A 17680-nucleotide genomic window follows, 5' to 3' on the forward strand; every position below is an offset into this window, starting at 1 on the left:
TCTATCCGTTTTTTAAACCTCAAACAATCATTCACTTAAAAATAAACAATCAAAGAAAAAGAAAAGTCATAACCCTAACATTTGCATGCAGCCATTTAGACTGCTCACACTGTATTGGGTCTAGTCATGTATCTGAAAAGTCAAAGATCATTCAAGGTTATCCAAACAGGTCATGTGGATGTGCAGTTCTAACAACACCTGCTGAATGAAATGAATCTAACATGTCTTGTCGGTCTGATTGCAGCCCTCACTTCCAGTGAGTTCCCGTGAATCTGAGGAAGCACAGTGCAGTTGTTTCATCCTCAGCTTGTCTTTTGTTTAATATGATGAGAATATTTGTGTTTGTGCCCACGTTATGTGTGTCCACCTTGTGAGCCATTGTCTCTGTGTATATTCTGTAACATGAGGACTTCTGGGTCGGAGCTGGGAGCCATGACTCAGGAGGAAACAGGTTCTCCTGAGCATGGACAACAGGATGCGCTCACTGACACCATCTCCAAACCCGCAGACATGGATACGTAAGGACTCCTGGGGGGAGATTTGTACTACTTTACATCTGGGCTAATACTGACATCACTGACCTTTCCAAATAAAAGAATGGAACAACCTTTAGGGTAATACTTTTTGTTAAAATAGAGGGGAGAGAATGGCAAGAAAGCAGAAGACATTTAGAAGAAGTGGTTCAAAAGTAACAGAGACACGTTTTTTATCCTGACTTTTTGCTTAACCAAACACATTCATAGAAACGTGCAGTTTTATATGTAAACCTCAAAGGTCATTCAGCTTGCCACATATATACACGTTTCATTAAAAAAACTGGCCTGGTTTAAAATATTTTTTCTGACACAATGTAAAATAATGGAGAACAAAAAAAAAAACCAAAAACTGAAGACCAATGTATTATTTTCCAAAATTAAAAGGGGATTTTCATCCTCACTGTGTCGTTTTTCTGTTTTAATATTATCTGTACTTTATTTCCTCAGTCAGGCTGTTTTTTTCTGGGTCGTTAAATAAAGCATGAGTCTGAACCTGTTGCACTTGGCAGTTATAGAATAGGAGTGATAGTGAAAGCAATAATAAAGGAAAACATATTGGCTGTGAAGATGATTTATGAACTTTGCAAAACATACTGCAAGACTTGAAGCACTCACAGCGCATACTGGCCTACTGAGGCTTCTGTCACTGGAGAAACTGGTATCTCCGCCTTGTCTGATGAGTGATGACAGTAATGAGTCTATAGGGAAATGCTTGGTTTTTGCTAGTAAAAGACTATAGAAAATGTCACAGTAACTACTTAAATCTTGTTTTTTGAAATATTTATATTTTATGACAATGTTCAGTACTAACAAGATTTGAGATGTAGCAGTACAGAAAGTCAGGGAGGCTATTCCCTTGTTTCCGTGTCTGGGACCGACACGTGTTATCCCCAAAGTGTGTTAGAGTCGCACAAGAATGTATTTAGTAGGAGGAAGTCCCTTGTGTTAGCTAAACATTCCATATGTTAAAGCGTCAGTCTACTGCACAGTGTTTGTTTCACAAACTTTGGATATGCACATTTAAAAGAGCTTTGTAGATCTCAAAAGCATTCTACTTTCTGTGTGAAATGATAAATCATATGCTTTGACACATTTAGGTAAAATTATTGTCAGAATTAAATAAAAAAATATTAAACATTTCTGAAATGTTGATGTGTACCAGAATTCATTTTAAACATCACATCTGTACAAAGAAAAACAGAAATCTTTAACTATTAGCAACTTTTTAATTTGTCGCTTTAAATTTCAATACTCGTGAACATCTATGTTTTAAGTGCTGTGTTAATGGCCCCTAGAAACACCTTGAAGCTGACACTGTTCTCCTTGTAATCCTTTATGATGGTATCATTTCAGTGCCATGGAGTCAAGGAAAAATACCTAGATCTACATTGTGATATTACAAAGCAGAGGTACAAAACGACAATAGCTCTGGAAAGTACTGTGATGCAGACATGACGACCTAGTCTGCCAATTGTTCAAGCAAGAGGCAGGCAGGCCAACTGCTTTCTTCAACTCCAGTGTGTGGTGAAGAAATAAAAGCTGCCATTGTCTCTGTCTTCCTGTGATTCCTCAGCCAGCTGTCTTTCGATCTGCTGACATACACTTACTGTCACAGTGTGTCATCGGCATTCCTGCCACAAAGTTAGTGGAAGGCTTCTTATGAATTTTCTGGAAGTCCAAGCTGTATCATTGAGCAATAATAATAATAATAAAAAACCTGCGTTGAAATGTGAGCCTGTCAAAGAAGAGTCTCATGTGAAGTTAAACATTTTGTTGTGTGAAATATTCATGCAAATGTCACATAAGCGTTATCATTCCCATGCTGAGGGACACTGAGAAAACTCAGAAAAGGGAAAGAGGGAGAATATAAACATTAGGAAAAATGAATGTAACCTTATACTTTGCAGGGCTTAATGCCATGTGAAAGGAAGAAAAGCCCTATAACCGCTACATCTGTGTTTAAATGCCCCACATACAGCCACCAAAGCGTCAACTCTAGACTGAAAACTGACATCTACCCCATCGGATTACGTTCAACTTCACAATGATATACCACTTCCTGCTCAAATCGTCGTCAAGTGTTCTTGAATACATTACATAAAATCACCCTGCACCTTACTGTCTTTGTCAGCTAGTTGTTTTCTTTGGGTGTTTTCGCACAAAACTGCGGGCAATCTCAGAAGAGTTAGGAGGTTGTCCGCATTTGTACCTTCTCACATGTAGCACACAGCAGGAAATAGTCCACTTCAGACGTGCTTTCTCTGCAGGAAACACAGCGTTTGGTTTCGGTACGGGTGCTACCTGGGTAGGGCATGCAGGAGGTGGGACACATGACGTCCACTTCTCCCTGTGAATTTATCAGACAATTGCCATTCTTTTCTCACATGAGCTCAGTTGGTGAGCACAGATTTTGCAGTAGGGGTGGGGAGGGTAACGACTGAGTCAGTCATTTGTGTTTTCGCACGCAGCTCTGATGGGCCATGTCTAGAAAGCTTACAGGGAGAATTCTTTGAAAAGATATTGCCTCGATTTTTGCTTTAGTTTTTTAGTAGGAAATGAAGGAAGTGCTGTTTGATACATTGTCCATATTTCTCTTAATCAGAAGTAGTGTAAAATTATACACATGATTCTTAACCCTGTCATATTCACCAAAACGCTCAGTTTCTAACTTTCTTCAGTTAAGTTATAATATTCATTAAATGATTGGAATCCATCCTTTTTCTTCCACTTATCTATTTGAGAAAAATATCACACATTTAATCAAAAATATAGTAAATGTAGACCAATCAATCACAAAAACAAGGTCGAAAAAACTGAGTAAAAATACTGAAAACCTCCTCGCTACTTTTTTGGAAGCATTTTTCTCTTCTCTCTGTCTCTAATGAACAGACCCAGTATCCCTCCATTCCTCCCCACTGGGACCAGTGATGGAGCAGTCCTCCCTCCCAATGAGACAAGTTTCACCCAGGCTAGCTATGTGATGTGCGTATTATTTAACTGACCCTGGCCTCTAACCACAGGCCCTTGGGAACACACGCATGTGCAGGGCAAAGGAATGTTGTTGTTGGGTTTTGACTGGAGAGAAAAATAAAATGTTAATATTTAATCATCTAAATGTATTGGTTAAAAAATAGAAAAAGCACTGGAGGAGTGTGGTTTTCTCCTGAGGTCAGTGATCTACTTTACAGTTTTATGTAAAGTGATCTGGATTACATTTAATTATTTACTTTATATCATTACCATATATGCATTCGAGCTCCCGCCAACGTACACACACATATACACACACACACACGCGCGTACTCACAGCCTTGTTGTTCTGAGCCCCTCTTCGCCCTCTTCAATGCCCCCTATGTCTCAGGAATGTGGGAATGATTGCCTTAATTTTATAAAGCGCACGGCTTCCTTTGGTTCAATTTTCACCAACACCATAAAAAAGAAGCAGTTGTAGGTCAGCAAGAACCCATCTGGTTTTGCCATTGCTGGGGCTTTAATGACCAGGTAATAAAAGTTCAATTTGACAGAAATTACAACAGATGTTTCGAGCTATAAGCCTCAGACATAGTTGGTTCCACAGCGGGATGAAACCCCATGCCTAAAGGGGCTGCCCACTCGTCTGATACACTGTACTAAATGACTAATGTTTATACAGCATGAGAAATAACATTAGAAATGCACTTGTAACAACACTGAGCGAGCAATACAGCTTTAGAGTTCAGCTTTTTTAATAGCTCAGAAAAGTTTCCTCTGTATTTTTATTTAGATAAAGAAATATAGAAGTATTAAGGTGTCATAAGAGAGAACACTTTATATTTTTAATTAAGTTGCAGGGAGTTGACTGTAACGTAAATAGCATGTATGGGAACAATGCATTCCATTTAAACAACCCCGCAATAAATACGACCTTCCTGCCTGGGAGATTACAAATCATGTGTCAGTACTTGACACATTGCAATGCTTGACTGTATTATAGTATACTGCAAGGTATTTGTGTCATTGTGTCTCAGCTTGTACAAATACCACATAGTGACCTTTTTATGACCTTTGTGTTACAAAAAGGAAAAACTAAATAAAAAATTCATCATATTGTGTTGTAAATTTGTAGATTTTGTAGATGTAGATCCTTTGTTTCATCTCCTGAATGAAGGCAAAGGGAGAAATAAAGGGTTAAAACTCAGAGTCAGAGAAGAAATCACAATTTTCTTTTTAACGGAATCTCAAAAATAATGTTTATTTTAAATTTATACCTATTTTGAGTTTGAATTGTGCAAGTTTTGGCATGATAATCAATTCTTTAATAGATTTAAAATGAGCCATTTTAAAAATAATTAAATTATTATTATGGTTATGATGATGATGATTATAATTATGATATTTCTGCATTGTTGGCAGTTGATCTTCAGCTGCAGAAGCAGGAAAGACGAATCAGTCTTTCTACACTAACTGTTATTCAGTCCTCAGAGCATTAACATTTTCTGTTGATTTACACAGCAGGTACACTAAGACTCATCCTCTGCCAACTTTTAGTTTAACAACTGAACCGTGGGAAAACTGTTTGGTTTGCTAAAGCTTTTCTCACCAAACCCAAGTACTGTAGTACACAGCATTAAACTTAAAGGAATGTCTTCAGCGGATATGTCAAATTCAACAACCTCAGGGCAGGTATTCAATTCTTGATTGCTCTATGTTTTCCCATGTGTATGAACACAACTGCTGCTGTGTCAATCTGTGTGAAAATGGCTTACGTTTTTGCTTTATGTATTACATAGCCTGTGAGTCAACACAGGGCGTGACAAGGCATGACTTCCGTCTTAATAGCCTTTACTAACAGAAAACACCTAAATAAAAAGAGTGCAACTGCCTTAAAACAAGAAACTCAAGAAACCCAAACTACAAATGTCCCTAAAACACAGCTGGTGTTCAAATAACACCTCACACAATTGACGCTTGTTCTCACTTCTGGTGATTTATAATTCCCCTATGGATGCAAATAAAGAAAAACCTCAGCCAGTGTCCAACTCTCCTATGATGGATGATATCCTAAAGGAATTCCTCAACACTACACTTCTGAGACCTCTACCTGCACCCCAAACATAAAAAAAAAAAAAAAGTTTTCAACCTCTCCATTTCCTGTGCACACGCACAGATTTGGGAACGGATATGTTCTCACATAGAGTCACAAGTTCCCACAACTCTGAAAAACACCAGTCTTTAAGATCCAGGACCGATTTTTTTCCTTCTCCTTTTCTCCTTCCTTTGATAGGGACTAGGTGTGTTAAGAATATTGCATTTCTCTTCTGTTCAGGTGACTTGAGGAAAGAAATAGTTTCGCAACAACACAACCCATTGTCTTATCAACAGTTATGTACAGTTCCTTTTTCAGATTTTTTGAGTAGTTGGTGATGACAAAGAACTCACATTCCTGAGTGATAGGGATTCGCAGCTGAATGGATTTCTTTCAGGTAATCATTTTCTGAAGCAGGAAAAAGGAAGAACCATGTCTCAACTATACAGACATCACTGAAGTCAAAAGGTTACTATACAGCCATGTTTGGTATCAACAACAGTGATACAAGGAAAGTATTCACCTCCATGACTCTGACTTGACCTTTGTGGAGACATTACAAATGTGCTTACCATCCACATTGGACTCACTGAGCAAAATCCCGATTTGTTTGAAGCTCCTGTTCTGTTTGCTGACATGGGGCTTTCATTTCAGCGTTAGAGACAAGTCCCCCCCATCTCTTCCTGGAGTCTCTCTAGCTTCCTCAGCTTCCTACTGCAATCCAAAGACATGAAGTTAGTGGGGTTAGCTTAATTGGTGCTTCTAAACTGCCCACAAGTGTGAATGTGAATGAGAATGGCTATATGTCTCTCTGTTAGCCCCGTGGCAGCTGGGATAGCCTCCACATCTATCTAGCCTCAGAGATGAGACAAATGTAACTTATAGATGCAGGTCAGGAACTTAACTTGTAGATGAGCTTATATCTAAGAACAAATCCAAATAAAGTTTTGAATGGACAGCACTGAAGCAATTATTGTTAATTCTGATAGGAACATAACATAGCCAAATATAAAGAATCAAGAATGGTTGTGGGGACATTTCACTCACTGTCCCTACAGGGACCATTGGAACATTGTATAAATTGTTTAATTCTTTGGGCATTTCAAGACACATATCAGAGCTAGACTGAAGCATGTGGTACTCTGGCACCAGTTATCCAGAGGAAGGATAAGGTAAAAAACAAACAAACTTCACTGACATTGTTATGTGAGTAAATATTCAGGAATTTCAGTGCATCCTGCAAAGTCCTTGCATGTTAATATCCTGAAAGATTGATCTCACACATATTCAGTTTCCTTTTCTATTCTTCTCAAAATTGCGTCTAAATACATTTACCCTGTGGCATCTGAGCATAACACAGGATGACTTTGTAATCTGAGCTCATCTTGCTCATTATTAAATCGTAAGCGAAGATAAAATATTGCCAAATACAATTGCATAGTATTTGCTTTAAAAATGCTTTGGCCACTGTTTCAAACAGTACCCACTGCTTTCCGTTCACTGCTGTTGTGGTAACACAACAGAACAAAGCAATCAGCAGAGGGGATTTCCCTGCTTAACAGTCAGCCAATAATACAGCTCTCATGACAAACAACACATGAACAGAGCATCGGTATTTACTTATAATAGAAATAACCATCTGACGTTAAAAAGTATGAATTATGTCTTCCATTTATTTTTGTTGCTCCTAAAAGTAAGTGGTCTTTTTGAAGTTCATGATCAATTGTCCACAGAACTAAAACAAACATTTTTGTTTGTTTGGTTATGTTAATTCAATAAGTGATTATACATGACCTGCATTGGACTGAATGATGTCATTGCGTCAGTGTTGGGCTGAATTCCCATGGCTGGAAGGCTAAGGGAAGGAAGTCTTCATTACATGACCTGTGTGCGCATGTCTGCGTGATTTCGGCTTCAGTGAGCAAAATGTTTTATCACTGTCAGCAAAAACAAAGTGGGTTATGAGGGATAAAGAATAATGATGTTGGGGCAAAGTGCAAAATAAAGAGTTAAGGAGTGAACGCTGGAATAAAGACATTTCTCCACATGGACAATAAATTTTGAGACATATTACGTCCTCCAAGAAAGAACTAAAGAAAAATAAAATATATTAAAAATTCACAACAGTGAGGTGCAAACAAAAAGAGAACATGATTAAAAACCATGACAAACCATGAGAATACCAAGTAAACATGTTGAAAATTATTAGGACTGTGGATATAGAACAGCATTACTATGCATGGGTTATGCATGGCGAAAGCAGAAAGGTTTTAGGCACCTATAAACCACCACACTTATGTTTTAAAAACACCCATATAACTATAGCGAATTCTTGAGGTGGAGGTTGATACATTTTCTTGCCCACCTCTAAAATTCTGTGAAATTAATTTGCTTTCACCTTCCTTTGACTTAATAAGTATAACAGTATATCTGTTTGAAAACTATATAAAAACGAGAGATATTGTACAGAATTGAGGTCTACTTTTATAACCTCTTGATTTCATTTGTCCCAAAGCGGTGGGATACTCATGAGTAACACTGTCTTTAAAGTGATTATTGATATAACATGGAAATGGTACAAATTGCTCCACCAGTTTACCCGTCTGCTTGAAAAGTGTAAATATTGATTTATTACAAATGAATGTGGGAAGGGGGACCTACCCGCGGCCTTTGACCTTTCATTCCTTCCACCAAAAATGTACACAAAGCCATATAATTGATCACTGCAAATCAATAATTTGAAAAGTGATAGCTAGACACACAGCTAATGGATAGATACAGAGATTTTAAGAGCTTATTGGTGTGTTTAAAGCTGCACTAGTTTTCTTTTTGGTTTACAGGACAAAATCAATCTTTTTTTTTCATTTTGAATAACATTTTGCACTAATCCGCGTTCCTAAAAACAAACATTCAAGCAAAACAATCAAATCAACAAAAAACCCAACACATATTTACAATGTTATGTGTCATGCATTTCTACATACATGTATTATTGTTTTCTTACCAAATCTTGATGAAACAGGCTCTTCAACCCTGAAGTGACTTGCATTTTATACCTGTTTGACCTTTTCACCCTCATGAATAAATGAAGGGTTCTCACTGAACGAAGAAATTATGTGGGAGAAAATTGCAATGAGAAGAAGAGATACTTGTTTTACTTCAGGATTGAAACTCCCTCAGGCTCGTTTTTTTTTTTTTCTTCCCTCGTCTCTTTGTAGAAGAGAAATAGAAAGGAGGGGTGAGAGAAGGAGGCCACAGGTGACCTTTTTGGATTATCAACTCAATGCCTGGGGTGAATGAGAGAGAAAGAAGGAGAGGGAGTGAAGGAGAAGAGAGGTGGGGATCGGCTGGGGGAAAGGTAAAGGTGTGAAAAAAGGAGTGATGTTTTCATTTCCTTTCGTCTCTGCTTGGTGGCTCCAGGCAGTGGATTTTCACCTCACCTTGTTGCACATTGTCTTGTCACTGCAAAGTGTGTGAAAACTCCGCCCACAACGAGCTGAAGGCCGAGGGAAAGAGAGCAAGGAAGTCTAAGTTAACACACTGTAAGGCAAACAAAATCCTGCTCGGCGACCAATAAATAAGTAAAGAACATACAAGGACCAACTGCTATCCAGTTACTTCAGGTTGTAGAGGGATAAGTCATCATGCATAATAGGAAAGAACTGTGTGATTAGTTTATGAAAGATTAAAAAAAAGAGCTTTTATAAAGATCCATATACAGAAAACGTAAAAGAAGAGAGGAATTCCAGGATAAAACACATTCTAACAAAAATTAATATGGTCAATGTTTCAAAACCAGCTGAACTGATACAGTGAAGACTTGCTTTGTAAATATTTTAATCACTTAAAAGCAACTTTTTAAAGATATGCTCATGGCTATACTCAAATGAATTGTATATTTTTATCTGTGTATACTCTGAATATCATGATAGTATATGTATATGCAGCATGGATGTGTGTGTGTTGTTTGTATATGCCTGTCTCCTGCAATCTATTTTTATTATTTAGTGATTCAGTGAACTTCTTTTAATTAAATTGCGTAAACACATTAAATATGAATAGAACATGTAATTCAACCATTAATTTGACAATTTATTAACAATTAACTTTACAGCTGGTCTTAACTACTGCTCAGCATTTAATCTGCCATCTTGTATCTTCACGTGGACCACATGACATTAACAACCTCCTTTCCAGTCCAAAGTCTGTGCAGATGTTATTCATGGTCTGTTTGATGAGTGATCTTCAGGTTCACATTAAACAATTTAACCCCTAAATCATTTGGTCTAATAAACATTTGCTTTTTGACTATTAATTTATAAATTGCTCTCATGGTTGTGATGACAATAGACATAACTGAGATGTCTTTGTTTTATAAAACCCGATACATTCTGTAAACACTTAAATATGAGGATGTAACAAATGTTTTATAGCTATGAACCAAACACTGGTAAAGCAGCAGTTTGTCATCATGTCACTTCAAAGCTCTAGTCCACTGTGTCATTTTGTCATTTTGCAACCACATGAAAAACAAAACCGCACTACTTGGTAAGATAATTCAGCGTACAAGGACACCAGCCATAATTTAGCTTCAGTTGCAAAAAGTCTTTGTATTTTCTTGAATGTCTATCCACTATGAGGTTAGGAAAATTGAGGAATTTTCTTCTATAGTTTTTTTTTTTCCATTTTGCTTTGTTTGGTTTTTTGTTTTTTGGTAAAATTGTTTGAATAATTTTATTCTAGGAAATTCTCGCACAAAACAAATCAGCAAACATTCCCCAGTGGATGTCAAACTGCTGCAACCTACTGCTTCTCTCCCCTTTCCATTGCCTTCAGCTATTTTTACTTTTTAACAGCATTCCCATGTGATTATTATTCTTTTTCTCATTGATCATTGACAGAAAATGCTTTATTGGATCCATCTATGCCCTATAGTCTATGCTGTGAATCCAATGACTCCTGAGGCCAACGTGTTTATGGTCGTGTCTGTGAGCAGTCGACAGGCACTGGAACGCTGCACACAACCACACCTAATTAGAACAAGACTGTTTGACTTACTGCATTACCCTGTTATTACTCAGACTGGGTACAGAAGGACACAGGGCCTGATTTTAATAACTCTGCAGACAATTGAGGGAAATTTTCAAGCAGCCACCAAGGCAGGCAAGTATTTACACACATGATTGCTGGACTTTGCTTCTCATTGCTGCTGCTGGACTAGTTGAGGCCCAAGAACATGAAGGAATCAGCATGATGGATACATGTATGAACAGTTCAAATTCTCTTATGTTAACACAATGACTGTTTTCATGATCATGTACTAATCTAAATGGAAGGTATCAATTATTAATCATCCCCAGAGATCCTCTAAAATCTCAACTAACTTATCAATAATTCACACATCTGACCATCTTAACGAATTCGCTGCTGGTTTAATTACGGTATATCCCAACTAATGAGGCTTTTAAAGGACAGATTTCTCTCTATTACGGTAATCACTTTATTGATAAACCACCAGGACAGAAAGAAAGTCAACTGTCCTGGGAGTATAATTGATGGATGCTGAGTGTTTTTCTTAACATGGTGACAGATCATCCATTCTACCATCCCCCTTTTCTGGCTTTACCAAGTCTAGTCTTACTGCCATTAGACTGTGGTGATGGAGAAGAAAAGCATGACTCAGTAGTAAGGTTTAACAGCAACACATCCTTGCCATAAAAAGACAAATACTCACAGTTTTGGGAAAGGGTTTGTAACTTGTTGTTTTTTGAAATCTAAATTAAGCGGTATACGTTTCATTTTTGTTAGCTGACTGCTGAACTTTACTTTATAATAAATCTCAAACACATAAGCAAACTCACTTTGCATCAAAACTGTCACTGAGTCATGCTGCTTCAAGTTAACCTTTGTTGTTTCTCTTATCCAGAGCAGAGTTTCCTCCTCTGTTTTCACTATGTTGATATACCGCTGGTCACAGTGAATACTAATCGCTACATCATTCTAGACTGAGATTCTGGTGAAATTGCATAGAGATTATGTCAAGTCTGAACAGTTTTTAGAGCAATGTAAGCGCAGTGAATCAGCTGACATTAACAATGACTTGCTGGGCCCACTTACAAAGCATTGGCGAATATGTGCTTGTTTCATGCTAGAGGGTTGTGATAATAGGACTTTGGGGATCCATAAAAACTGACGGCTGCAGGAGTTTCTGCATGTCTCAAAGCGTGAATCATGTTTTCTGCTTCTGGGCGCAGCTTGAGGTCCTCTGTATGTGTTAAATTTGTGAGAATTTTTTTTTTTGCTTGTCTTTTTCTTCATCATAGTCTTTAGATTTTACAGACAAACATTGTATCATACATTGTTTTTATTGATTTTGTGACAGCTGGCAATCGAATAGAACTATTTTGGTTTAGTCTTTAGCCTTTGTATCTGCGACAAACAAATACGATTTCATTATAGTAATGACACCAGCATGTGATCACCAGGTGAAATGCATAATCAATTATTTAAATTCTTTAAGCAAAACCAAAACAAATGGTGTATGTAGAAAGAATGACAGCTTTTGGTACATTAACAAGTTCTGTTTCAGTGTGTGTAACCCCAATCATGTTTTAGAGAATATTAAAAGGACTTTTGGAAAGAAAAGGATAAACAAGATTATCTTGATTGATTATCTTTTACCTTCTGATTGCCAAGACATTGGAGAACATATTTCAAAAGAAGTTCCATAAATTAAAAAAAACAAAAAAACCCAAACATGAACTGCAATGAAGAGTCTGTTTGCAACCCAAGTTGAACTTGTCCCTGTGTCCAATTTAAGTCTAAACACCAAAAATAGAAAGCTGTCCTTTGAGCCATCTTTTACACAGACGAACTGTCCATATGTTGAACTGCACTAAGGAATGCCTCTCTGCTCTTTCTAAGCTTGGCACCTAATATCCAAATTGAAACTCTAAACAGCTGCTGCTTTACTTTCTCTCTGCGATGTAGCTGGGAAACCTGATCTGTGCTATTGATCAGACTTCCATGTTGTTAGCTAGAAGCCTGATGTCTCCACATTCACTTTATGACCCTCTCTTAAAAGAAGTGGGGGTGTGATTAATGATAGATAAAAATATATCCCATAAATCTTCCCAGTAGAATTTCATCAGCTGGATATAGAGGAAGTATGTCTATTTTGAATATTGTTCATTACCGCTAATTCTTTCCTGTGGTGCTTTTTTATTATTATAATTTCAAAGTCTACATAGGGTTTACATTCCTGAGATCATTTTTGTTTTCTTATTGTCACCTTGAATGTTCAAACACACTGGAGTGCCCTGCTTCAGACAAACCAGGCAAATTTGGATTTATTATTTCATGCTTTAATGATTATCTGGCTTGTTGTACTCGACATAATATGGCTAGTCTGTCACTTCAGCCTCAAGACATGGCAGTTCAGCTTGGCTTAATCCTGGATAGGGGAAAGGGAGAAAAAAAGAGAAGCCAGACTAGTGAATAGATAGGCATAGTCTGGGGGGATGCTGAAGAAAAATATCTGAACGGCATTTTGCAAAAGCACCTCTTAAGTTAAGAAAACATGGGAGTTGAGGAGAAACAGCTGTGTGCACTGAAGCCTGGCATCCTGAGGACAAAAACACAGGCAGTTCATAATAAAAATAATAAGCCTGCTGAGTTCTTAATAAAAGGCCCGAGATGAGACAATACAGTCAAATGAGGGGCACTCCACGTATCTCAGGTTGCCCTTGTCACTACAAGAGACCAGTCTTACCACCACAGAAAAAGAAAGAAGGGGTTTGGCAGTGACAATGGGATGTTGTTGGCTTCATCGTTTGGTTCCATACACCAGCTTTGCCACAGAGAAATTGGCAGAACAATCCAGTCTTGCTCCATGGTGCCACACGTGGCTATGGACGGTACCATGTTAATGTTGGATCAGAGCCACTGGTTGGGTTCAGAGTCTGGAGTGAATACTCCAGTGTTTATGTGTGGATATACTGTATTTGTGCCTGTATGTGTGGTTTGGGTTCAGAGCTTAATGTGGAATGCTAGGGAAAGCCCAAACCACCCAGTTTTTCATCTTGTCCTTCTCTTACCTCACTCTTTTCTGTCATCTGTCTCTTTCTCCTCCTTCGCTCTTTCTGCCATCTGGCCTCGGTGAACAGACCTCTGACAGAAGTGCTCAGACAGCTCAGTCATAATGGTCTGGGTGGCATTAATGGGGCTCATTTTATTTCACCAAATCTTACTGCAAAAACTTCACCGACAGCTTCGCCAGTAAATCAGAGGTAGACAATAAATCATTTACAATTGCTTCTTCATTAAAAAATTTTTAAGAGAAGAGGACAAAAGAACTGATATTATACAGACACTTCACACTGAACTATGAACTAAATGTTCAGGAAATAATAGGATGGTGATAATATTCAGGAATTCTTTGATTTATCTTCAGAGGTGGGACCAAGTCATTGTTTTGCAAGTCTCAAGTAAGTCTCAAGTCTTTATCCTCAAGTCTCAAGTCAAGTCTCAAGTAATGTCAGGCAAGTCAGAGTCGAGTCTCAAGTCACTGGTGTAAAAGTCCGAGTCAAGTCACAAGTCTGAAATTTTGAATTTCAAGTCCTTTCGAGTCTTTAAAAAAAAAAAACGAAAAAAAGCATGTTGCAGTTATATGCTAAATGTAAATATTAGACCATGTAATTTTTAAATCTGTGTTTTTCTCAACACATGACAAAATAGTGAACTTAGAAAATATACACAAATTGTGAAATTGCACCTCTTTAAAATGCAGCTCAATTAAACCTAGCTCCAAGAATAATTTTCACCGACAGTTCTGAGATAAGCTGCATGTCATTCTTGGATGCGGTTGTAGGACCAGCTTTAAAATCGCATGACAAAAATATCATACACATTAAAAAAAACTGCATCACCAACGTAGCCTGGACAACATTTGCTAGTTAGATGAAGTCAGCTATCTCATCGTAGCATATTTATATGCATATTTATAATTATACGCTTCTTGGAGTGAGTGCATACACTCATGAAGTTTAGTAACTTCAGGTCACTGCAACAAGCCCAGGTACAGTTTACCGACGGATGGGTACAGGACCTTGAAATGCACCGTGTAGAACGAAAGACCATCGTACGTATCATAAGTTTACCAGTCTCACAAATCGTCGTCATAAATACACATTCGTTAACCGTTTATTAATATAACCTTTGAGCTCAACGGTAATTAATTAGCAGTGGAAATAATTTCTGGTAGCATCACAGAAATGCAGCAGTGACAATAATATTGTATGTTGTAATCGCACTGGACAATTAGTGATACAAAACAACTGTTTTACCCTGTGAATAAAAGTATATGTTTTTGTCAATGTACCATAATAACAGAAGCGAAACGCAATATTGTGTCAGGACAATTCACTATTTATGCACAATAAACAAAGGAGCATAGCGCGACAATTTCTGTTCAGCGCCAGACTTGCTTGTAACCTATATCACCAATTATGTTATGAAAATGACGCATTAACTACAACAGAAGACTTGCCTTTGTGTAAATGCTTGGAGCAGACTAACCTGTGAGCTGGAGTGTTCTGGGACGTTATATTTTATCTTTGAATGGCTGCAATCCAGGCCATCCGTCGCATCTTTGTTACTTCGGAAACATGGCTTGAACAATTTCTCTTCAACGACGTAATCCGATAACAACCGATCTCTTTACCCGTCGGCTTCCCGTGGCTGTCATGCGACCGGCTATTGCAGTTAATAATACAACGGCTTCTTGACATTTTTGTGTTTCTTTTTATCGCTGTGTGACTGATTTTAATTGAAAGCCTGCGTGCGCTAGTACCGCTTGCCACGAGTTCCCAGAATCCTTTGCGGTTCTACCCGTGAATGACGTCACATTTTCAATCTCTATATAATATGCATGTTAAATTTTATATTTGGGGTAAAATATCAAGTCTTTTCAAGTAAACCGGTTCAAGTCCAATTCAAGTCCCAAGTCATTGGTGTAAAAGTCCAAGTCAAGTCACAAGTCTTAGAACATTTTTTCAAGTCAAGTCTAAAGTCATAAAATTAATGACTCGAGTCTGACTCGAGTCCAAGTCATGTGACTCGAGTCCACACCTCTGTTTATCTTTCATGCCCCCTTGTTTTTAGTCCTTGCATGTCCCATGAGAAGCAATGCTGGGCTCCATATAAGTACTGATTTATGGGAACCCAGGGAGCAGAAAGAAATGGGACAAGCATATTAAAGCATAAATCTTCATCCTCACAAATAACTTTGCTATCATAAAACAGCAACCAACCTTTGGTAGAGGAAGGGAAATCTGTAAAGATGGTAGAAAAATGAGCACTGTGAGAAAAATTGTAAGGACCAAAGACCAAGTATGACCAGTAAGCGAATACTCCTTTGATTAGTCATGCCCTCCATAGTCTTTCAAATTAACCCACGTGCCCTCCATGCCTCTTATCTATGAGAGCTCTATAATGTTTTTTGTGTCTGTTTAGTTTTTTTTTTCTTTAAAAAAAAATCTGAATGAATGTTAGCTCCCAACAGTGTCAGAAGTAGAGTAACATGATAAGATGGGTCAAGCTCTGAAGCCAATGTCACAACAGTGGACTTGTGCTAGCTCAAACTATTTCTTTGGGATGTGAGCTGCTGTGGAGACAGTAACCAGAGCTGGTTAATGTTATTAAATATAATTAATGTTTTTAAGGTTGGGGAAACCTGCAATCAGCTGAGACTGAGGAAGTCATTTGGATGATTCATGAAATGTTTCTTCCACTGAAAATGTTACATCCAGATGGACAGAATCAACTTTTTGGGATTTGCTTACCTGGATGATACGGCATGCATCAAGACATGTTACTGTAATGTGTATAAAAAAGTAATGACAATATATATATATATATATATGTATATATATATATATATATAAGCTGGAGAAATACCAAGGGCTCAGAGAAGAGCTCGAGAGGATGTGGAGGGTGAAGGTAACGGTGGTCCCCGTGGTAATCGGAGCACTAGGTGCGGTGACTCCCAAGCTAGGCGAGTGGCTCCAGCAGATCCCGGGAACAACATCGGAGATCTCTGTCCAGAAGAGCGCAGTCCTGGGAACAGCTAAGATACTGCGCAGGACCCTCAAGCTCCCAGGCCTCTGGTAGAGGACCCGAGCTTGAAGGATAAACCGCCCGCAGGGGCGTGCTGGGTGTTTTTTTTTTTTTTATATAAAAACTCTATATAGGCATTATCCCTTTGACCTTCTGATCAATCTATTGATCTAGAAAGATAGGTCAAAGGTAAAATGTAACGTGATATTTTAAATCCTTATATGGTAATTTCTATATGTTGACAATAGAAACCACACTTTTAAGTATCACAGTTTCTAAGTTATGCATATTTTTTGTCAATTTTCCAACACTAAATCATTAAGTTGACCTTGAAGACCTTGGTAGGGGCAAATTATAATGGACTGCTGACATGACCCCGCTCTACGATCTACATGGTTACTTGCTAGCTATTTAAGCATTAATTCCAAATTGTGTCACTCGCCATTTAAAGGGGAAAATTCAGGCTGTCATAAATTTACTGAAATATGTTTCTACAGTTTCACAAAGGGGAAAAAACCCTCAAAGGATGAGAGTACAAGTGTGTAAAATAGCAGCAATATAAATCCTTTTTTTCATTCATTTGTTTCCATGAATTGAAATGACAGTAGAGATCTACCCACTAAATGGAAAACATGTCAGACAAATACCGGCTACAAATCAGTGGTATAAAGTAAAGGGAGTTGCATCCAACATATGATGATAAGAGGATATAGGTACTATATACTCTTAAGGGCACTTGTGTAACTACAATCTGTAACCAAAACTAACCAAGCCTCAGGCTTTCTGGTGTGAACAGGTGCTTATTACCCACTGAGCAACCTAAAATGAAGTTAGTAACATATTCTTTGGAATTAAAACCATGACTACTTCAGTAATTAGTTAGTAAGTAACTTATTTAGACGTGCTAAGGAATGTGACAACTTTGAATTTGAACCAGCTAAAAATAAACTCAGAACAAACCACC

This window comes from Rhamphochromis longiceps, linkage group LG5, assembly GCF_057381845.1.
Source record: "Rhamphochromis longiceps isolate RC_006_pf linkage group LG5, R_longiceps_female_GT1.1, whole genome shotgun sequence".
Classification (NCBI taxonomy): Eukaryota; Metazoa; Chordata; class Actinopteri; order Cichliformes; family Cichlidae; genus Rhamphochromis; species Rhamphochromis longiceps.